This window comes from Rhinolophus sinicus, chromosome 3, assembly GCF_057876585.1.
Source record: "Rhinolophus sinicus isolate RSI-liver-muscle chromosome 3, RSI-T2T, whole genome shotgun sequence".
NCBI classification, from domain to species: domain Eukaryota; kingdom Metazoa; phylum Chordata; class Mammalia; order Chiroptera; family Rhinolophidae; genus Rhinolophus; species Rhinolophus sinicus.
In genome coordinates, this window is record NC_142503.1 from 46,019,170 (window position 1) to 46,042,990 (window position 23,821).

The 23,821-nt window shown below is 43.3% G+C and overlaps 1 protein-coding gene across 8 annotated transcripts in view; it reads right to left on the reverse strand.

Moving 5' to 3' along the window:
- Positions 1-23,821, reverse strand: part of ZNF366 (zinc finger protein 366) — a 293,096-nt gene that overhangs the window by 167,668 nt on the left and 101,607 nt on the right. For 6 of the 8 annotated variants that reach the window (XM_074328844.2, XM_019728099.3, XM_019728100.3 and 3 more), the window contains 3 exons: positions 20,171-20,319; positions 8,893-9,079; positions 7,212-7,515 (listed from right to left, as the gene is read on the reverse strand). The exons of 1 other annotated variant lie outside the window; for it this stretch is intronic. The gene's annotated coding sequence lies outside the window, so the exon portion shown is untranslated. The remainder of the gene's footprint in view (positions 1-7,211; positions 7,516-8,892; positions 9,080-20,170; positions 20,320-23,821) is intronic. One more of the 8 variants, XM_074328845.2, reaches the window with a different exon arrangement.

Sequence of the window (23,821 nt, forward strand, 5' to 3'; positions counted from 1 at the left end):
TGGTTTAATTCTTGGAATGTGATTCTGAATGTACACTAATACTGAAATGAGAACATTTTGAACATTCTCAATTATAACATGGTCGGGGCAAGGCCTTAGTCAGCAAAATACAGGCTACCATTTTTTTCTCCTATTCAAACTGCGAGATATTATAGTGTGCTGACAGAAAATTCATAGTACTTTATGAGAAACACAGGTTACATTTTCACAGTGCACATCTCCTGCTCCATTGTGTCATAATTGACAATGCTTTTATTTACTATAGATAGCTATAGGTTGAATACGGAGAGCAATATTTGGTTAAAACTGAAGATGCAGAAACTCAGATTAGGCAGAAGTCATTGATTTTCCAGTCGCAAATCAAAGCCCAGCATAACCACATGAAGAAACCAACCACCTCCTAGACCTTCACCTGCTTATTTCATTCATGTCAATGGTCAGGGTGCAGAGCTTTGGCTATCATGGAAGTGAGAGTGAAAGAGGGCAAATGAACGTTCTACTGGTTCAAGCAATTTATGACCATACAGCAATATACTTTTGGAAAAGACCATCAAGTGTTCAGATCGACAAAAGTAGAGGTTGTTGCTAACAAAACTCTATATTAAACATAAAATAAAATCTTAGCATGATCCCTGTAGAAAGAAGGATCCTTTGAATCTGAGTTCCAGTCAACTAATAAACAGGTCCAACGACAACACAGTGCACCTCTCATCACTACCACCTCCGTGGAGATCCGAAACCTGATAGAAAATTACATCGTCTACGAATAAAATGAATTTAAAGCTATAAGGACTAAGAAATTGGTAAGTGCTTAATATTTGTGGTTGAGTTCTCTGGATAAAAGAGGTGCAATATAAGAGTGTAAATTTATACTTTTATTACTAGTTGTTCCAAAATTCAGGTACTCTCTAAGCCTCTCTCTCTCTCTCTCTCTCTCTCTTTCTCTCTCTCTCTTTCTCTCAGAAATGTTCTTGGGCAACATTTTTAAGCCTTCACTGTTCTTGAACTTCACAAGACAACCTGAGGGCCCTTTTTTCAAGGAAACACAATAGGTTGTCTTTACATTAACCTGTTTAATTTCAACTGCTTTAGCTTCCAAGTTTAGCAATGTGATTTTAGGGCAGTGCCGATGGGAAGGTTATTTAACACACTAATTTTCTGCTGCACCTGAAAGCCGTACTGAGTAAACTTGGCCTAATGCTGTGGTGTTGAAATCTGATAGTTTTCCTGCAGTGGAAGGGAAAACAACATTCTTTTGTTTTAAATTGTACGAGTGTACAAAGACTATGACTAGTTCCACAATTATCACTATGCAATGATCTTTCGTTATATGGATACTATTGCTTTAATTCAAGAGGACTTTCATGTAAAAATGCCTATTTTTAAAAGAAAAGAAAAATCTGAAGATTTGTCTCTAAGAATCACATCCAAAAACAAATCAAAACAAACTAAAATAATTAATAGGTTACTTTTTTTTTTTCAAGATAAGAAAATTAGATAAGACTTTGTCAGGCCAGGGAGATGTGAAAGAAAATAGTTTAGACCATCATGGGACTTTCTAGGAATAGAAAAGCAACGTTGAGTCCCCACTGTGTGCCTTTGACACTCTTCGCTTGCAAGTCTTTGACTCTTGGAGTCTTGTCACAGACCCACCTGTCTTTTTTCAAAATCTAATGTGACACCCACCCCAGGACAAAGTCTAACTGAGGCATAATTTCTGCAGTTGTAGATTTTCGGTCCCTAGACGAGTGCAGATTGGCTGATGCATCCTCCCTGCCATAAACATCGCAGACAATGTCCCTTCCCTGACATGCTTATATCCAATTTACTCCATTAGCAAACAAAACAGACAAAATGGAAATCTCAAACACATACATGAACAACGTGCTTGTCTGCTATTCACTTAAACATATTCACAAGCACACACACAAGTAAGATGTTTCCAGTCCTGGAAGCATTGTGCTTTATAGTTGGTAAAAAATTTTCATGCCCATCCTAACAACTGTGAGATAGGTAGGGTGTTGGTGGAGGAGACGGATACAATTTATCTGCATTATTTTCAGGAGGCTCAGACAAGTAATGGTGACTTTTTCTAGCATCTCTGAGCTAATAAATGATAAAATCAGGATTTTAGCTTGTATCATCAGGCCCTTACCCCAACTACCTTAAACCTACAATTCGCTTTGCTTTTGTCTCTAATTTTGATTTTCTGTATAGCCTCTAATCCATTTGGAGTTTTCTCCCTCTAGAACTAGCTAAATAGATAGATCTGAAGGAACCCAGGCTCCTAGAATCTGAGAGGACCCACACCACAAAATGATGTGAATCAGAAAAAGACTTGCCTTGCACTCCCTGGGCCCAACTCCATGCCAAGGTCATGGAATTCCCCTTCTCTCCAAGTTTAAGTTAGCGGTGCCACAAACTCTATTTTCTTCCTCTAATATAAAAATTCAAGCAATTTTGCTGGATGCTGAAGAGCTTAAGGAAAGAACCTCTTAGCCACCAAATGTCAATGGAAACCCCAACCCAATTCTGGTGTGTTAATATATTCAGTCCCCAAAATTTCTTCAACTCATATGCTGAATTTCCTGTGTATAGGGCAGTATGACTCTTCCCCATGAGAAAACTTTTGAGGACAGAGAAAATATTTACGTGCAAGAACAGAACGCCTTCTGAAACCTAAGTCTATTCTGAGGTTGGAGAACACTATGCTGGTCATGCAATGCTGTGTCTGAGTGCAGTAAACGATGGCATGAATTTCTGAGTGTTAGACTCAGCCAAGAGCTAATATCTAGCTCCTTCTTTGGTTTTAAATGCCACACAATGAAAACTGCTAATAAGGATGTGGGAACCATGCCCCCTTCCTTCTTCACCACCTGCTCCTTGAGGCAATAGCTTATTTGTGGGAGCCCTTCCTCACCCTCCACCCCCCACCCCACCCCCAGCGGTAGGACTCGCCATGTGGATCCTCTCCACGGAGGAAGGCCGAGGATGGCCATCCCTTGGGCATTTTTCACACTGTGTTTTTTAAGCTGGCACTCCTCGGAGAAGATGAAAAATTGATTAGCTCTCCTAAGTACAGCTGGAAATGAGTGATGCCGAAGGACCAGGAGTGTGGCGCCTACTGGTAAGTGACACCTTAATGTGAGGACTCCTCTGGCCTGGTTAGCATGACAGCCCCAGGTGCCTACCGCCAATATGCGTGCATCCCAAGGTACTAGCTTGAAAACTTCCATGGGACGCATCTATCATATTTATACCTTAAATGACTTCCTTCTTCATGAGAAAAAGCAGGCCAGCAGTGCTGTGTTGCTGTGTGCTTTCCAAGGCACAGGGAGCTACGAACATCCCCTTAGAAGATACGGGCTTGCCTATCATATAGAAGAACTGATTGAAATCAGGTATATAATTCATAGTAAATGTATAAAATAAATTTACATTTCTATAAAGCTGTTTACATTCCCCAGACCTTTTACATTCACTGTGCAACCACTAGAGCAAGAGTCATTATCCTCATTTAATAACGGAGGACCCTGAGGTCCCAGGGAGGTTAAAAAACTTGCCCCAAATCACAGGACCAGCTGGATGGCAAGGCCAGCACTCCAGCTCGTCCTCTGATTCCCCATCAGAGGTGCTTGCACACATGTGGCCTACGGAATTGTCTCTTAACAAAATTCAGCTTACATGTTTGTTATCCTGCTAAAGGAATTTTTCTCATCTCTGTTCTCTCTCATCAACTGTATTGCCCCCAGTCTCCCACGCAGGAAACTTACAGCAAAATAAAAGGGCATACTCCTGGAGGGGGGAGGTGGGTGGGGATGAGATGCTGCCACATTCTCTGCTGGTTACCTTGGGGGGCACCCTGCTGGGTCTCCTCTCCCGTGTTTCACTCTGGCAAGTCCTCAACATAGCAAAGGAATCGGCTTGGCTTTTTCTGAGCTGTCTCCTTTTGTCCCCCGAGTATGCTGGATGTTTTAAATGGATTGCATGGGAGTGAATGACTCACATGTGGGATGGTAATGAAATTTGGAAATGAATATCTACAGAAAAGCAGAAAAACTGCAGGCCCTGTAGGACTTGAGGATGCTGAGAGCTTGTTCACGGATGCGAGAGAATGACAAGAACTCTCAATTAAGACTTATTAAATAAGGCGGGTAGAAAATAATATAAGATATATGGTACAGTAATTTCTCTCTTTCTCTCTCCCCTTCTTTCCTGGTCTCCCTCTCTCTGACTAGACACACACACACGCACACGCACACACATACATGCACACACACACACACACGCATACATGCACACATGTGCACGGATGTACATGCTCAGTAATTCTATTATCGATACAAGATGGGCTGCTGTTCTCTTTCCTGTAACCCAAGGGGGATTTTCACATAATGACTAAGGTAACAATTTTTGAATAATAGTTCTTCAGATCTGAAGAGAGTCTTGTTTCCAGATTATAGACGCAAAGCTTTGGCAAACATTGTGCCTTCCGAAATCCTCTTGACGGTTCTGACTGTGAGCAACACACACAGTCTCCTGGAGCTGCAGTGAGAGGAACCGTAGGGGGGAGATGAGAGGCAGACTTGAATCAATGGAAAAATACTAGCCGAGGATTCAGGAGAGCTGGGGGCTGGTTCTGGCTCTGCCACTGGCCAGATGTGCAAGCTTACGCGCGTCCTCTGACCTCCCTGGGACTCTGTGGATCATCTGAGCACTGAAGAACTTGCCAAAATGATAACCCAGCTCTCTCCCAGCTCTAACAAGTATAAGAAGACATTTGAAGTGTACGTTACAATTTACAAAGACTTTACACATCAATTAACCCAGTCTTCACTACAACTCATGAGTTGAAGAAACTGGGATGCAGAGATGATGAGGGATTTGCTTGGGGGATCACAGAGCTAATAGACAGCAGAGCCAGGTTTGGGAACCAGCTTGCTGACTTCACAGCCATGTCCCTGGTTTTGGAACCAGGCTGCCACTGAAGGAAAAGTCCTCTGTGTTTTATTATCTATTGCGACAAAAGTGAGATTTTTTTCAATAATAGTTATCCCCCTCCCCCTCAAAAAGGTGAGATTTCCAGTTAACCAATCCAAATGTTATAGTCAGTAGAGAGCAGTAACTTTCCAAGCACCAGACCACGAGCCGCTTCTGGAGGAGGGTGAGCCTTGACCTCACAGGAACTAAAATCCCCTGGAAAAGACCCCTGTGAAGTGTACACAATCCACGCCCACCGCTGTGCATTCAGCCTTATGTAATGGGGGTGTCCCTGGGGACGTTTTCTTTACGAAAATATATGTGGTAAGTCCAGTTACATTTTGACACAAAGCTGATCTGCACTTTAAAGTGGTCATCTTAGAAAATTCTTGCATAATTTGAAAAGAAAGAGAATATTTCCTAATCCAGTAGTTCTGTACTTGGTCACATTCCTAGCTAAGTGACAAAGCAACGAGGCAGAATGGAGAGACTTTGACCAAGGGGGACAACTGGATTCAGCTCCCAGCAGTCACTGCTGGTCATCACCCCTTCAGGACGGAAGCACTCATTCCTACAGCTGCTGGGAGTGTGGAGTGTTGGATGTCACTAGCTCACAGCTGAGCCCCCATGCCAGTGACAGCCTAGACTGAAGACAGCTGCCTAAGCCAAGGCCACACCCCCATTCCCTGGGGCAGCCTGGTTAATCATTGGTATACAACAGTATGAAAGTCTTGCCCTTTTGCCCCAAGTGGGGACAACTCTGTGAGGCCAGTCCAGCTCCAGAGTCCCACCAGCTAATCCCTCTGCCCAGTCCTGCTTCCTTCACTCCCCCATAAATATACTGCATCCCAGCGTCTGCTTCACGGAAGCCTGACCTGCCACACGCGTCTTTCTTTCTCTCAATCCTGAGCCAGCAGACTCTCTAAAATCTCCACTTCTTTTCTCTTTCATTGTTAAGAGCAACTGTCCTGGTAACGACTCTAGAGGTGGGACCCAATATTGAGAACATGGCTATTTGTGAATACTGATCCACATGTACATATGATTTTAGAAGTTGGGAATAGCCTTTCGAGACAAATGCCATTATCTTTCGAGATAATTTGGCAGAAGAAATGATATACAGACAAAATGATGTTGCATAATAAATTAGAGGAAATTCCACCACATACTCAAGAACTTTAGCCAGGAAAAATAGAGCCCTGGCCCTTCCTGAGGGCCCACGTTCTCAGGCCAGGCCACGTCTACTAGAGTACAATTGAGTGCACTTTCCATCCCTCCTGAGCAAAACAGCACTGATGACTCCGCTGAGGCTGTATTTTCTGCATGGATTATCTGCCCTAAACTTCGGGGCATTTGTGTCTGTCATTCAGTCAGCTTACTACACCGTGAATTTTCCACCCCCAATAGAGAAATTGTTCAGTCACAAAATCTGAATAAGTCTGCATGAAGCTAGCTATATCCTAAATCATGGTCAAACCATCATAAGCAGGTCACATAATCAATAGCATTTCTCAGGATGTAATATCCACGGATAACCAAATCACCCACACTGCGGGCAACACAACTGAACTCAAAGACAGTTTGGACACAAGAAATTACTATTGGATGATCTTGTCTGACTTTTTGAGTCTCTGCATTTTTAACTATAGATTGGCAAGTATGGGAAAAAAAATAGAGGAAAAAGAAAGCCACGTCAGCTTCTAATGATCAGGTCAGTTCTAATTTGGTTGTGAGAATGTTAGGTACAATTTTTGTGACAATTTAGAGAGACCTCTGGGATGAAAACCTGGTTTTGCCCCAAAATTTGAGGGTTGTGCATATTTGTCCAGGTCATCTGAAGAATTAAAATGGAACAGAATTTTCAGTGCAAACACAATATGTGTTTGTCCCAAAAGAGTCAACATCCACAGTTGCTCTCGCCTTTCTACAGACAGATGTGTGGATGTCACCTGAAAAATACACACAGAGATCCCATTAAAGGGGCAGGAGAGGGAAGGGAGTATGATGAATGATTCCTGCAAATCAGGCAGAGAGAGAGAGACAGAGAGAGAGAGAGAGAGAGAGAGAGAGAGAGAGAGAGAGAGAGAGAGAGAGGGGAAGGGATGGAAGAAAGAATAAAAAGAAAGAAAACGAGAAGTAGAGTATTTCTTAAAATACTGGGGTATCTCAGTGTTCAAGGAAGAAGTGAAGAAAGAGTAGATTAAAATGTTTATATCAAATATAGACCTCACCATAGTTCTTAATAATTTCAAGCTTGGTAAATCTCCGAGAGAGCAGGAACCAGCAAATCCAGGATCCAGGCGGCAGCAGTTGTGCCCCTTCCTTCTGGAACATGTGGATATGTGGCTCAATGGTTACAGTCCACGGCCTCTTCATTCCCAATACATGTTCCAGGGAGCGAGGATTTCATTGGCTCAGCGTGGATCAGGTCAAGATACTGAGTTGACCAACCATGGTTAGGATGGGAAGAGGTTCCAAGAGTCAGGTAGGGGACACGGCACTGCAAATCCACCTTGGTATGTCTAAAGGATAATCCTGGGGAAGAGAAATCTGGATGAGCCGTGTAGCCCCCACTACCTGTAGAAAAGCCATAGCATATGGGGCCGATATACAGAAATCCCATGACGTGTTAGCCATTATTATTTCAATGGTTGTGACAGAGGTAGCATTTAGAACTTAAGTTCCTCATCCCTAAAGATCTTTTGCAAACGATTAGCTGTTATTGTTAATATCTGTACATTTAAAGTTTTGGATTTACCCTATATATTTTATTAGATTATTTATCCATGGAGAGAAGGGACCATTATGTTTCCCACTATATCTCTTCATCCTCATTTAGTGCTTTGTGAATAATGGGTGCCCAAGAGAAAGCTTACGAATCTATACTGATATCAGAGCTCCTGTAAGCAGGCTGTGCCCCCATTTGCCTTTCCTTCAAACCTAAGACATAAACCAGTGTCCATTCAATGAAGTGGGAGTTGACTTAGTTTCCATTACTCAAAGAAAACTCTAAGTATTTCACTTTTCAGAAAAAAGTTTATCATTCTCAGCCCTACCCAACATTTTAAAAGTTAATGAAAGTAGCTTACAATAAATGTATGTCTGCTGCTAATTCTCATAAATGGTAGGAGATGCCTGGCACTATATTGAAAAGGTTTATGAGAAAGAGGCTGAGACAGAGAAAACACCATCATCAATTATTAATGTCTGGCATGGACACAGGATTGGGAAGTGGCAGCATGTATGTTAAACAGTTGGCATTTCTGGGCCATATTCAGAAATTAAAAGGAATATGAAAATCAGATTTATATAGAGAAAACTAAGACCAATTTGAAGCAGGGATGAGATATGGTATTGTAACTGTGTCCTCAATTTAGAGATGATTGAGAATTGGTGTAAGATAGATTATGTCATGGCAAGATTTATTTATATAACTATTACCTTATTATTAGACATTATCATCATCATTGTGATTATTTAAATGATAATAGAACAAGAGATGATTATCAAGATTGTAGTTAAGTGATCTGTTAATTACCCTTTAAAGTCATGAGTTTCCAAATCTAGTATTTAATTGGTGATTGTGTATATCGTGTTTCCCCAAAAATAAGACCTAGCCAGACAATCAGCTGTAATGCCTCTTTCAGAGCAAAAATTAATATAAGACTTGGTATTATATTAGATTATGTTATATTATATTATGTTATATTATATAAGACCCGGCCTTATAGTAAAATAAGACTGGGTCTTATATTAATTTTTGCTCCAAAAGACACATTAGAGTTGATTGTCTGGCTAGGTCTTATTTTTGGGGAAACACAGTAGTAACATTGTGTGTTAAGCTAGGTTTAGGTTCAGCTACACAGAACAGGAAACTCAATTCAAGAAAACTTGAATGAGATAGAAGCTTACTGTATTTTTCTCTCCCGTAAAAGTCCCAAGACAGGCAATCCAAGGCTGGTATGGAGGCCTCATAATCATCAGCAATCTGGTTGTCTTCTATCTTTGTGTTTCACCTTTCTTAGCAAAAGGCTTCCATCCTCAAAGCTGCCTCACTGCCCAAGATAGCTGCTGGAACTCCAACCATCATATCTGCATTCTAGCCAGGAAGAAAAAGGAAGGAGAAAATGGCAAATTGATATTATCCTGCTGAGTCAGACTGTTTTAAGTAGTTTCCCCAGAAGCCCTACTCAATAACTTTCAATTACATCCCATTGACCACCTCAAGCAATAGGGAGTTTGGAAATTGTGGGAACAGCAGAACACGTTTCCATCTGAGATGGAGAGAATAGGTATTTAATAAGCAACTAACAGTCTCTGACACAATCTGCCTATTGGAAACACGCCACCACTAAGTACTTACTGATTCCACCAGACCACACATGCCATGGGAGCAGAAACATCATCTGTTTGCTTCACTCTAGACCTCCATCCCATCCCAGGTACCCCGAACACTGCATGAAATATAGAGTAAATAACTGGCCCAAAGTTACTCCACGAGTCAGAATGAGGACCCTGGTCTATGCCCAAAGCCCACATGCCTCCCAAATTCCTCCATGCTTTGAGGCCTGTACAAAGAGAGAAACAGTAGAGCTTGGAAAGAGGCTGGAGAGATGGATTGGAGGCTAAGTAATGACAGTCCTGAATGCCTTTCCACCACAGATTTCAAACACAGATCCCACAAGGGACAGTGTGAAGAGACTAGGAAATGGAAGGGTCTGTAGAATAGTGCGCAAATCCACATTAACGTTGATTGGCCTGAACCACGATATTGTCAGTGGGGACAGAGGAACAGGGATGAATTTGAGAGATAGCTTTAAGGATCCACAGTACAGGGGCCATTGGCTGTGAGGGCTGGGGGGGGGGGGGGGGGGGGGGCGAGGGTAGGTAGCCGGATCACAGGTTTCTAGTTTACGAGGCAACGTAGATTAAGATGACATTCATTTAAAAAAAAAAAATAGATGACATTCATAGTAACTAATATGGGGCAAGGCAGGTTTTTAAATGGAGATGCAAAGTGTGTTTGTCCACAGAAAATCACCAAAGGATAGCCAAGGAGCTCAGTAAAATAACCTAATTCGGCCAACAGAATGAGTTTATTTTTAACCACTTCTGGTTATCATAAACATGCATAATTCTCAGTCTTTTTGTAAAGTTGTTTCTACTACAGGCTGAGCAACTAGAAAAGAATAATTCATGAGAACAAACCATCTAGGAACAGCTCACTGTTCTTTGAGTTCGCACTGAAGGAGGGGCCCAGCTCGCATTGGCAGCAGCTCTGTAACAGCCATGCCGAGAATCGCCCTAGCACACGCCCTCTTTGAAAATGAAAGCAAATATAACACTTCTAAATGTGGCCTTTTAAAACCTGAGAACTTAAAAGTTTCTACTCCGCCCTTCTGGTCATAATTATCAGGGTTTTATTTTTTATTTTTTACCATTGAGCACCACAAAGCTGCAGGGAATGCCTGTGTACATGTAGGATAGGACATGCTGGCTGTCCCCCTAGTCCAGAAGTTAGGCAAAGTTAGAGACAGGCAAAGCATTTGGAAATATTAGAGGCCTGACTTGTTCCACCTAAGTCTGATGTCCCTGTGGCCAAAGAACGGGCCCCCAGTTCCCTGGGATTCTCTGAACAACTCCACATTCACCAGGTTTTATTTTGCTGACAATTATTTGGCCTGCATTTTTCTTCCAAATTATTGCTTGATAGACATCTTGCAAGGTTCTTGAAATAGGAACAAATCTGATTTATGTAGTGGAACATAACATAAACAGTTGATGTAATTATGAGGCAGAAATACATATGGAAATGTTTAAAAGAAATATCCACTGTCAATTTGTTCTTAAAAGCAAAGAAAACTCAAAATTTTAAATATAAAAAGATACATAGTAAACTATGGAAGGATATTTTAGGATCAGCAACATGCAATTTATTTCCTCTGTTTATTACTATTCTCTCCCTGCCCCCAAAAAATCTTGCTATTAAAATGTTTCCAAAATATTTTATTGTCTATTTATTTTCCAAATTGAATTACAACCTGATGGATTAGTTTCATTAAAAAGTTACAGAAAGTTGAGCAAAAAATCCAATATTAGAAATAGTAAAATATACCAACCCAAATTAAATAATAAAGACAAGTAGAAAAGGAAGCAAAATTCCCAGAATACCATAATCTACTTGCCTCTTGATGTCCCTAATCTGAGTGATTCATAACCCATTTTGAGAATAGCGTTTGTATCTTCAATGAATTCATTACCAATTTGCTTTTGGTTTCGTTTAGTTTTCTTAGAATGTATAGGTTAAATGTTCAAACCTAGCAATTCCTGGCTTCTAGCTTTGCAACTCAAGATAACCATTATTTAGCCTTGTTTACTCTAAAGAATCCTTAAGGACTTGAGGATATAATTGTCCCCACTTCATTAATTTCCTAATGAGCAAAGCATTATCCTAAATATGCTGAGATTTCTGGGTACTTCTATGTTTAAGCATTTCCAGCAAGACCTTGCATACCTCTCTCTGTCCATTCCCAATCCAATTCCCAGGACATGAGAATTCAGGCAGAAATGATCTTAGATGCCATTATTAATATTTGTCAGGTCATGCAGTCCATGCATTTTAGCGCTTGAAGGAAACCGATAGGTTTGAAGATCTATTTGGTATTCTGAGATCTATGGTCTGACTCTCTTTGATGTTTCTCTGGGTGTCATTGAATACTTAATCCTATTCATTGCCTGGACCATATCATCTCATAAACTTTCCAAATGAATAATCCCTGATCTACCCAATGTGACATTTCACTTCGCCTTTTCAAAGGTGGATTTATGAGAGAGAAATAGACACCGTTTTAGAAAATTTGGTCCAAATTTCCCAGCACATTTTTAAGCACTTCAAGGTTATAGTCCAAATATGACCAAATACCCCCTTTTTTTCCCCATGAAACTCTAGAAGCATCCTAAACTCTACCACTATACTAACAAACTACCTTCAGTTTTCATCCAGGGAACCAAACCTATATCATCACAACTCCTAGGCTGATGGAAAATGATATTTAAGTCAATATCACTCTAAAAAACTTCTGCTCTCTTGCTGCTTATAGACTTATTTTCAAAACACAGAAGTAAGCTATAACCCACTCTGAGCTCCCACTGAAGGCATTGATATAATTTTTCAGCACATACATCACTTAGATGGAAAGCTAACTTTGTCACTATAGTGCTATTTTAATTCAAACTATAAATCCTTCTTTAAAATAAAATCCTCTCTCGTATCTGCAGGAAAAGAAAGAAAGTGCGTTCTGTGCAGGTTTCAAAACCACTGGTTTCTGAGCATCTGCCAGCCCTGCTCTCTTTCAAACACCTTCCCAGAACCTCAGCCCCACCTCCCCACCCCCCACAGAAGTTCCCACATCTTGGAGGCAGTGAGGTCCAAGGCTGTGGCCACCACTCCAGAGAGGCCACGACCACGCAGCCCATAATAATCCATTTAAAGGACAAACTATCATTGTGCATACTTAGCTATTTATCTGATTTTTGTTCTGTGAAAATTCAGCTTGATTCTGTAGGGCATAGCATATAAAAGTGCTGTATTTATGTTACTTTCTTTATATTGCGTTCTGCGCTGCCTGCCAATGACGGCTGTTCTAACTCTTGAAGGAGCCGAAGTGTTATTTTATGATGTTTCTCACATGGAAGGGTATTTGATAAAGACTGCATTTGAATCTCTTCATTCTTTACATTGGAAAGATCAAAGCAAATTGACAAATACCCACAAATGACCTCTGCTTGCCACTTTAAAACTCCCTGACCTCTTATACTTTTCTAGTGGAACTAAGCATGACTGACAGGGAAGGATGGAGCCTCTTATTTAATGGGGGTGGGATGCTGCTCAGATTATTTCAATGATCTGAGTGATCAGGGAACACAGAATATGACATATATGCCCCTCTGGACGGATTTATTTATTAATTTTGGTCAAGAAATCTAGTCCCTGGCACAGAGCTCAGGTTCCGGAGTCGAACTGCAGGAACTCATCATATCTTAGCACGGCCTCCTCCACAGGGCTATTTACCTTCTCTGACCTTGGTGTTCTGATGAATGAAATAGGTACCATCACCACAGTAATGCAGCTTGCAGGGCTGTGGGTAGGATGAAAGGAGAGAAGACGACAATTTGGACAGGGCAGGTGGGAAAAGGGCATGGTCAGAGACCCCTCTCCCTTTGCTTCCCCTTTTCAGGCTCTGGCCCCTGCGTATTTCTCACCCCTGTTGTTTTCCTGCTGCTCTCTTAATCCAGTGACTAAATGCAAACATCACAGAGCAGAGAATTGCTCTGTCGAAAGAGCATTTACTCTATGTGCAGTTAGCAGGTCATGCAGTGAACTCGTGTGATTTGGAAAGTCCCATTTATTTCATCCGCAGCTTGAAACTTCCCTGTAAAATACAGGATTCCACACAGCTAGCGTTCTTACTGGATGAGGCCTCATAAGGTTCCATGTTGGAGTCTTACCTATTTTTCTATTTCTACCTCAAGGTCATTTCTACCTCAAGGTGAGAATCATACTCACTCCCATGACTTTACAGACAATCTACATCTCTAGTTACCAGCATTAAGGGCCTACTATGTGCCAGACATTCTACTTGTCACTTACACGCTATGAAACTACACCATGATTCTTTTTTCTTCTTTTTAACTTATGGGGGAACTGAGATTCAGGAATGTAAGTAACTTGTCCAAGGCCACACAGCAAAGAATGGACCAAGCTGGTACTCCAAGTTAGATCTGAGTCCAAAGACCGTCCTTTCTTCACTCTACCAGAGAAGGCAAATAGATTTTAACTTACGTGCCTAATGTGATGCATTGGTGGTAGCTGAGTGCTGTGTTAGGAAAACATTTTGAGGCTGGGCCTGGGTGTAGAGGAGAGAGTGCTGTTAACGATGAGTAATATCCATGTGGGCTCTGGTGGAGACAAAGGCAGAGGGTGGTAGGTGCCAAGCTGCCTCCCAAATATCACGCAACCTTACAACCTAGTTTCTACTCACCAGAGAGAAGGGGTTAACCTGCCTCCTTGGAATGCTGCTTTATACTTCCCAGTGTTTTTCTGTGCCTTTTCATCAAAGAAAAACCTCCTTTTTAAAAAGATAGTCTTTCCTGCAATTCCCTTTGTTCGGTGCAGATTTTTCACTTCCTGGATGGCAGGGAGACCAGAGCAGCTTTATTTCACACATCTCTTCTCAGTCAGGGGATCTCCCTTTCCCTGACCATCTGCTGTCTAATTTTCTAACATCAGAAGCTACCTCAGTGTATACCAACTAGGTTTATGGCCTGGACAAATTACTTCATCTCTCTGCACTACAATTTTGTTACCTATCTTTTTGTAAAGTGTGTGTGTGTGTGTGTGTGTGTGTGAGAGAGAGAGAGAGAGAGAGAGAGAGAGAGAGAGAGGAGAGAGAGGAGATAGGAGGTGGACAGTGATCCTCAGTCCTACATGTACATCAGAATCACCTGAGCAGCTTTATAAACAGGCCCATGCCTGGGGGACAGTCCAGGCCAGCCGGACCACTCGCTGCAGCTGTGGCCCAGGGATCAGTTGGTTAAAAGCTCCCAGGTAATTCTAATATTCATCCGTCCAGGGTAGAGAACCACTGGACTGTCACTAAATACTAATAGACACGGCATTGGTCAATATCATTTATAAAATAAGCCAGCTGGTTTGGGTTCCCTTTCATACCTCTTATAAGGGCTAACTAGCCCCTATAAACACTTATCAGCAAGTTTTAAAAAACACAGATTTTAGACAGCTTTTACATATATTGGCTTTCTCACAGAACTATTACATTATTATATTGTTGGATTTATTAGTCTTCCTCCGTTTACAATGTGTCGTGTTCTGATTTGGCTTTATAATTTAACATTTTTGCTAAATCAAGTGTTTCTCAAAGCATAGCCTATGGACCATTTATGACAGCACCACCTGATGTGATTCTCTGAGGCAAATGAAGATCCCCAGACCCACCTGAGACAACTGGAGCTGAGCCACTGAAGGTGATGCCTGGGAATCAGTGGCCTTAACAAGCACCTGCAGCAAAGCGTGAGCCACTAAAGTATAAGAGAAGGACTCCCGTGTGTTTAGACTGAGTTGCATGCATGCACTATAGCACTAGACATACGTGGGTATTTAATAAACACTATCTGATCGTTGTCATTGGGGGGGCAGAAGATGCTGACTGTTGTACCTGCACAAGGCCTTACAGTGGTTTTTTGTTGTTGTTAAAGCACACTTGTCATGCAGGGTGTCAGGCGGGGTCTCTGGTCCCGCTCCCCACATAAGAACACAGGACACCGTGAGGCCAAAAAGGAACACCTATGGAGCCATAGGTAGGGGAGTCATGCCACTATATTCTCGCTGGCGGCTGGGTTGGAGACACAGGAAGCAGGAGCCACACTATCCGCAACCCGCCGTCCTGTAATCCGCGCTTGCCAGCCACCATCTTCTTGCTAGCCCCCATTTTCTGCTAGCGTAGCCTTGGCAGTTATATTAGTGGCCAATGGCTCACTGGTTACAACTGACGGCCAACTAGCCACAGCTGATGGCCATCCAATCACAGTTGATGGCCATTTACTACCTGAGCCAGCACCTTTCCACGTGAGGCCGAGAGTCTGGAAACTGCACTCCTGGTTCTGTCCCCACAACACTCTTCCACTTTTACTAGAGTCTCTGCTAAGCAAAACACTCTTTTAGTTGAGGAGAGCTGCTGAGTTTGTGTTTCTGTTTGGCTTTGGGTGTTACTCTCTTTTTTAACCATCTCGACTGAATCCATATAAATCTTGAGATCAGGAACACCGGCTGTTTTCTGCCAAGCTTCTTTGTAAACAGGCTCAACCTCAAGTACTTCTTCCCTGCTATAGAAACCAATCATCTACGTGTTGGGTGAGGGAATAATATGGCCCCAGAATCTAGGTTTGAAAACAGAAATCTCAATCTGATGTGCAACTATTCGCTGACAGACTCAGAACTTAGACCTGTTCTCTGGATTCCTGGATGCTTACTTTTTCTTAGGAAAAATAAAAATGTCTGGTGCCTGGTTCTCAAAGCCCAGTCACCATTAATGAGCCAATGGATATAAAACCTTTTTAATATCTGACATAAAAGCCCCATTTCATGTACAAAGCAACCCTCTTATTGCATTAGTATTTGAGTGGTTTGTTTTGGCAAATGAGAATTCAGTTACGATGTTTTATAACAGGTGGGTTTCACTACAGTGGCTTTCAGGAAATGGGAATTCATGTGTGGCTGATTTAAGCGATGGCAAAACTTCGTTTTCATAAAGCATGTTTCCTTCAAGGAGGAAAATTCTCCTCCTATGATTATTCCAAACTAGGGAGGGTTTGTAATGATGGCAAAGGCTGCCTTTCTCTAGAAGATGACTAGCCACCCTCGCTGACGCCATGAGGCCATATTTTCCTCTTCCTAGTGATTCCCTGAATGATTCTGAGTCACTTGTATAGTCTTGAACCAAATAGATAATTGTCTGAAAGGATTCTTGCTTTCACTTTACATAATATGAAGCAGAGAGACTAGATCTTTAACATTATAATCCACATCCAAAGACATGGCTGTCAGCCACAAGGTCCACCCATTCAGAGGCCCCTTGGTCTCAGTTCACGGGTCCTGGAGACAAAGAGAATCTGGTTTAGGACACAATGAGCTCATTCTCCTGGACAGAGGGAAACCTAGCCTTGCCAATTCCAGTCCTAATTTCACTTTTATACTGTTATGATTCTTCAGCACAGCAATGAAAGCTTGGTCTACTTTAGAATTCAAAGGTCAACTCTGGGATACTATTAAGAAAAGGATAATAAATAATTTCATAGTCATCCTTCCTAGAAAAAGCTGGTAAGACCATCCATCATCTGTAATGCCAACGATAGCCAACATTTTGCAGGGCTATGTATGTTTTTGCAGGGCTATGTAGTGTTTTGTGGGGACAGAGTCCCAGAGAGCAGTTTCCAGGCTCTCGGCGTCACATGGAGGGGTGCTGGCTCGGATAGTAGATGGCCGTCAGCTGTGGCTAGTTGGCCGTCAGCTGTAACCAGTTAGCCAATTGGCCACTGATATAACTGCCTCGGCTACATTGGTTGGTCAGTCGGTTGGTTGGCAGGCAGAGAAGCAGACAGCAGGTTGCAGGTCGTGTGGATCCAGCCTCCAGTGAAACTATAGTGCCTCCAGTGAGACTATAGTGGTATGACTCCCCTATCTATGGCTCCATGAGTGTTTCTTTTTGGCCTCACCATATCCTGTGTTCTTATGTGGGGAGCGGGACAAGAGGCCCCGCAGGCCACCCCACAACAAATGGCACAGCGAGTAGGGTCTCCCGCATGACAGTTTCATATGCATTATTTCATTCAGTCACCACAGTGAGTCCTTGAGCCAGTACTCTTGATTATCCCACTTTATGGAAGAAGAAACTGAAGCACACGGGTATGTCACAGGTAGCCATGGACAGAAGAGCAGTTTAAACAGGTCAGTCAGACACCAGTGCCCACATTCTTACCACATATAGGTCTGGTTGTTTTTAAGGTAAAATAATAACATTGTAATAACTAATATTCATTGAATGCTAGCTAAGTGCCAGACAAGTTAAATGTACTTTATATGTAATAACTCACCTTATCATTTAACTATTATTAATCACCACTTGGCAGATGAGGAAATTGAGGCTGACAGAGATTAAATAAGTTGCCTGAAATCTCACAACCAGGAAGTGGCAGAACCAGGTTCATAAGATGGAGCTAGCCCGCCCCATCAGTACCCATCTCCGAGTATAGCCATCTCTTCTGGCTAAAGAAGGGCTGTCCGGAATAACAGAGCCACAGAGCTGCTACAGTTGTAGCACAGAGAAAAGTCAAATGGTCAGTGATGTCCAGCCATCTCTCCTGAACACACAGGAAGAGCAGGGCCCTGATGTGGGCAGTGGGGGCCTTCGCGGCTGAAATCAGACATGGAAGAGGAGCCAGGCTGAGTGCACTAAAGATACAGAGCAAGGACCTGAGGAACAGGCAAAAGGTCAAATGTACGGTTGGATGCCATAATGAAATGTGGAGACAATGGGCAGATCGAAAGTGGCTGGGCAGAGAGGAGCAACCAGATCCAAGGCAAAAGAACTTCAATTGGGTAGCAAGAAAGAATAGGCAAGTTTGGGAAGACAGCCACCAGCAAAACCTCGAGACTTGGGAGGACGGAAGCAAAATCTACTCATGATTTGGAGAGAAGGTGGTCAGAAAGCCAGTGGGATGAGGATGAACCTCTGCCACTAATCTCGTCAGACTTCCCATTACCTGAGCTAACCCATCCCCGACTAAATAAAAATCATGATCATCATGGACTTTATTTGTAATCTCTTCCCTACAGTCACAAAGAAGTCTATCACTGTCTCTCATGGAGCTTGCTAACATTCCCATTTGCCATTTACCCAATTTACTTTGCCTGGAACAGCCACCCACTGAATTCATTACAGGTTTTTGTTTGCGAGAGTGTCTTGACTCTGGTTAGCATCTTCAATAAAACATGTCTCACTCTGTTCTCTCTCAGTCAGTCTCCCTGGACACCCCACATAATCATCCTTTTGTAAACAAAGCAGACTTTGAAGCCACTAGGAGTCCTGCAAGGCTGAGGGAGATGAGAATAAGCTACAGACTCCCTGGTGGAAACCGGAGACTGGAAATCTTTCATAACCTTCATTGTTTTTCATGATTATGAAAGTAGTGAGTGTTCATTGTAGAAAATACACCAAAGCATCAAGAAAAAACTATTATCCAACAGAGATAAGGAAACACAACATCTGGTTTAGAGCATACATATATGTATTGAACTTTAGCATTAAATTATGTGCAGTGTTATTTCCTATTTTTTCTTTCACTTGACATAGATCAAAAGCGTTTTCCCATATCGAATCAATACTCACTGTAAGCATGTTTAGTGACTACGTATTAGCCCATTCCACTGAATGTCTAGTACTTACATTAAGGGTTTCTTGTTTGCCTTTTTATATTAGGCTGTTGTGTTTACTCTGTGGTTAGGTATCCAAACCCTGCCTTATCCATTTCCTCTCTGTGATTTCTGAAATGTGAGACACAGGTTCTGAGACCCAGAAGACCCTGGTAAATAAGCCCTGGAAAACAGAAATTCTGGGTTTTGTCTTGAGTTCTACCACCAATTCTCTAAACAGCTGTGGCCAAATCCTTCTTACCTGTGTATCATAACCCCCATCTGTCATGGTGTATTTTCTAATTCAAACATAAAGCAGTTTGGTAAATGAGAAGATTCCACCTGGCGGGCCATGGCACTGAATGCAGAAGAGAGGTGTTTCCTACAGAGAAACAGTCATGATGCACGTGCCAGGCAACATGCTAAGCACTGTACACACATTGTTTCCTTTGATCCTCCCACATCCCAGCGAGGTCAGACCTGTTACTATTCACATGTATGGAAGAGGAAACTGAGGCTCAGGGAGGTGAAGTACCTTGGCAGAGACCTAGCCAGTAACAAGATGGGGTTCAAACTCCGCCTGAGCTCGTAGCCCCTGGATGACTATTGCTTGTTCTCAGGGACAGCACTCTTCCCAAAGACTCTAGGTGTGACCACGTCCTGTGAGAGAGCATTTGACCAGCTGCTTTTCGAAGATAACACATCTGCACATTTTAGAAACCAATGGGAAGACTGTACATGAGGCAAATTTTCTTAAATGTTCAAATCAAGGGAGGTACTGAAAACAGATGTGTGACACGGGAAAGAAAAATGGGTCTCAGACACAACTCTGGAAAATTGAAACGACTCTAGGATCCAATTTTAAAAAGAGCCCCAGATCCTGACATTTCTGAGGGCCCTGGTCTTCATTATCTTTCCTGAGAGCTTTAATCATAAAAGCATGTAGTTCTTTAACATGTCCCTTGCCCTAGTCCTCCCCTGTGCAGGGAAATGGTATTTTGCGTTTTTGTAACCAGCCCACAGACGCAAGTCTATTTTTGTGAATCCTGACACATCCCTCCATATTCCCTCACTATCCCTTCCTCCACTCTGTCAGTCCCTCCCTCCCACCCCCACATGCACAAAGGCCCCCCAGGAGGCCTCAGAATAGAGAGGACCTCGCCCACCCTACCTCCCAGCCTCTCTGCCCGCACAGTGACTCACACATTGCACAGAGCCACCAAAACAGAAGGGAACAGCTCACAAAACAGGCCGGTTGCCATCCTTCAGTCTCAGCTTTTGCAGCCATCACCACCATTGCAGCTAAGCCTCTGCAGAGCCTGGTCCTATCTCTGTCCAGCATCCACTTTGTTCTAGAAGAGGAAGAAAATGGGGAAGACATGGAGGACAGCTTTGACCTGCTGGGACGAAAGCTGCGCTGTCCAGTTCAGCAGCCACTAAGCGCCACGTGGCTACTGAGCACTTGAAATGTGACTTGTCCAAATTGAGACAGAACTGTGAAATACACACCGGATTTCAAGATTTTGTATGAGAAAATGTAGAATATCTCAGTAATCATTTTTTTAATTGAGTATGTGTTCAAATGATAATATGTTGGGTAAATCAGGTTAAATACAATATATTATTAAAATCAAGTTCACCTGTTTTTCATTTTTGTAATCTGACTGCTAGAAATTTCTGATTGTATATATGCTCATATGACATCTCTATTATACTCCTATCGGGCTGCACTAAATTCTGCTGGTTCAAGTAGGTAAGACAGGACTTGAGCGTGCGCTGTGCCTTGGTAGCCATGCTGCCAATCAGATCGCACCTCAACCCAGCCCCTGCCTCAGTGGATCCGTCCTCAGGTACATCTGGATGTGTCAGAAAGGATTCTGTCCCAATATATAGCAATTCCAGGGCAATGATCTTTTTCAGGTCTCTTAAAAGACCAAGCCCTCTCTGTCCTTTGCTGAATGTGAAGGGTTAAGAGGCGAAGGACTCTAGCTCCACTTTCAGAAACTTCCTTCTTCAGGAAATCATTCCCATGTGGCCCATCCTAGCCCTGGGCCTTTCCCCTGCCTCCCCTTGCCCTTTCCTCCTTCCTAAGACAGAAGACCACCTAGGGAAGGATCTGGAGGGGGAAGAGCCCTTGCCCAACGGGACTCGGAGGGAAACCCTTTGTGTGATAGCTTTGGGTGCCCCACACTTGCATCCTTTGGCCAAGTCCCATCATCTTCTGATCTACAGGAAGAGCAGAGAGGATAGTAATACCCAGGAAAATATGGTAATACCCAGGAAAATATGGCAGAGCAACCTTCTCTCTGGCCATAGCCAGCAATAACCTCCAAGAAACATGCCTGCAGGGGCCCACCGCTTCATGAGCTTTGGCAGCAGCTTGAGAAACATAATGGTCACTGAGCACCATAGTGCAATGATCAGGCACCTGTGACATCGGCTTTCCTAGCAACGCAGATTCATGGGCCCTGCTCAAAGTGTGCTGAATTAGAATCTTACAGTGTGAGCCTCAGAAATCTATGTCTAACAAGATCCCCAGGTGACTTGTACGCACACTAAAGTTTGAGTAACACTGCTGGGATTGACATCTGTTGTTTTTGCCTGATCGGCATCCACTTACTCTTCCAATAACACCTTCTGGTTTGCCTTAGGAAGCCAACTCTTCCCTCATTCTCAGGATGTGGAGCTGGGACTAACTTGTTCTTTTAACCCCAAAAAATACACGTGACCTGGGCCTGGCCAATCAGAGACTTGGGAGCACCTGGAATCCGTTGCAGCCCACCCTGGAGTCGGCTGAGGGGATCTGTGCTACCGTCTCCCCTGTAAGACTTCATTGGGATCAAGTTTCTTGTGCTAAAGACACATTTGAACATCACTAGTCTGGAGGATTTCTAAGGTGTCTTCCAGCCCTGTGACTCTATGGTCCAGGGCCTGACAAGCTCCCTCATGGATATGCTTCGAAGGGACGAACAAGCATAGGAAGTGCTGCTATGTCCTTGGAAAGGGACAGCATCGTCCTCTGAGAGAAGATGGTGTCCTCTTTAGACTCCTGCCCGTCCAGTGGGGAAGATTTCTGAGGCAGGCAGATTTACCTCAGCTCTAAGCCCTTTAGAAGCTGCTGGGTGAACAGGCAGCTGAGATTACCCCTTCCATGACCGTTCACCCTGAGGTCCAGTCCTCAGATACAGCCTCAAATAATACCAAAGGGCGAACTGACGTCCAGTTTCCGGGGCCCCCTTTATCAACAATTTGAATCCTGGAGTCTTGTGTGTTACTGAGTTGGCCCCCAAGAGTGTCTCACCAGGCACTGTTGGGGCATGGTGAGGTGGGATGGGGAAAAGATTCTTCACAGTCAGGCCTGGGCACAAATATCCTCCTCAATCTTCAAAATCAATCCCTGTCCCCTACACAAGGATTGGTAATAGCTGAGCAATCCGGACGGTCTGGATTCCATGTGGGCGGTTCTATATTACTGGGACAAGTACTGGCCTGGCTTCTCCAGGACAGGTCAAATATGTCCAAGTCTAGAGAAGCCAACCAAGGAGAAACAGAAGATAGATCTACAAAAAGAAAAGATCATTTATAAATATATATATAGATTCGAAGTCTCAGAAGAGAACTATAACTTAGGTGACCAGGAGAGAGGATATTTGCTCAGCACAAGAAACTAACCAAATGGAACCTGAGAATATGGATTCTGTCTGTGAAAAGGGAATTCTTTCAGAATTTAATTAACAGGGAGATTTCAGGAAGAGTCATCTCCTGCACTGAGCAAAGCCCAATTTTAGCCAAATTTCCTATCTCCTGCATGCACCTGTTACTACCTGCCCGCATAGTATGTGCCCTCAGAATGGCCTCATTCCTGACTAAAGCTGGTATTTGTCATGCTGGAGACAACTTGCCTGACACTGGTTTCTAACTTCAGAGGAGGCCCGACAGGGCAGAGGAAATAATCTTTGGGGTTACACTGCTGGATCTGCTCTTTTAACATTGTGGCCTGGGGCAAGTCATTTCACATGTCCGGCTTGAGTAAAGCTTCCATAAAATGACTGCCTTGACCCAAATGATCTCCACGGCCCCTTCCAGCTCTAACAGGCTTCTAAGTGCAGACCCTGAGGAGGGTCTAGTCTGCTAGCGATAGCCACCAGAAGCCCTTTGCCTTCTGGAGCCAGAGAACATAGCCTGTGGGATGCACGCCTCTGGGTCCAGAGTCACACTGTGCTCCCTCCCAGGCTTGTTTCACTTGGCCCACAGGCGAACACTAGCCAGAAGTCCCCTACGTGCAGAGTGGGTACAAAGAGCACCAGGGCCTCGCTCTTGGGCTCTCTGCACAAAAATATTGAGCCCTGAGCTGGTTTCCACTGCCTTCTGCCCTCCTTGTCCCCCTGGAGCCAGACGCAGCCTGACACTTGTAGCTCTGAGCCTTAGAAGGGACAGCCCCTGCCAGAGACAGGAGGCATCCTTGCCTTGTGCTGAGGGTCATTCTGCCTCCCACAGGACCAGGGTCCTCAAAGGGACAAGAGGACCCCCTATAGCCATTTCCTCTCTCCCAGAAGGTATGTGTGGGGGCGGGGGGTTATACATATGGTCTCTGTAATGGAAAACTGTCGTGTATCTAGCACTAAACAGCAAGGCCAGAGCTTTGCCTGAGAGCCCAGACAGTACACAATTGGGCTCTGGTGATAGGCTGAGCCTTTCTTTCCAGAGCTAGGAGACGGGACGGCTGAAGGTTTACAAAATCTCTTTCAAGACTCTTGACCCCCATCTGGGGCCTCTGGAACACAGCTGGAAGCGATCGGTTGTTATGGCTTGGATCTAGGACTTTCTCTCCAGACTCAGCTCTTCATGAGAACA